The sequence below is a fragment of the Arachis ipaensis genome, chromosome B05 (genome assembly GCF_000816755.2).
Source record: "Arachis ipaensis cultivar K30076 chromosome B05, Araip1.1, whole genome shotgun sequence".
NCBI lineage: Eukaryota > Viridiplantae > Streptophyta > Magnoliopsida > Fabales > Fabaceae > Arachis > Arachis ipaensis.
The window spans coordinates 125,929,496-125,930,011 of record NC_029789.2 but is presented as its reverse complement, the minus strand read 5'-3'; positions in this window follow the sequence as shown (position 1 = coordinate 125,930,011).

Sequence of the window (516 nt, the reverse complement as noted above, 5' to 3'; positions counted from 1 at the left end):
ATATATCAAAATTAAATTTAAAAACATTCGTTCTCGAAGAGTGAAGTACAAAATTCATGCTACTATGTTTGGGATATCTGAATCTGAATGCTACAATTGTCAATCAGTTATACACTCATTCTTTCTCTCTTTTTTATTTATCTGAATCTGAATGCTACTGTTTTTCTCTGAATGTTAGAAAGTGACAAACTAAATGACAAAAATTTACACACAGCCCAACAGTAGTAACAAAAACACTAAAAGGTCAGTTGATGGGCCCACAAAGAACTATAAACTACACAGAAGTCCAATTTTTTTCTGTTAACACACAAGTGCAGTTCTAACCTTCTGATCTTAACCCAAATTCGGACGTTGACCAAATATATTACCAACTTAAAAAAAATTAAATTACTCATATTTCTGGGCTCCAAGAAAACTAACTAAAGCTTTTCGAGAGACAGAGTGTGTACTCGGATTGGTGTTGTCAAAATAGAGTTTGAATGAATTTAATTTTATAAAATTGATTTTGAGTAAAAA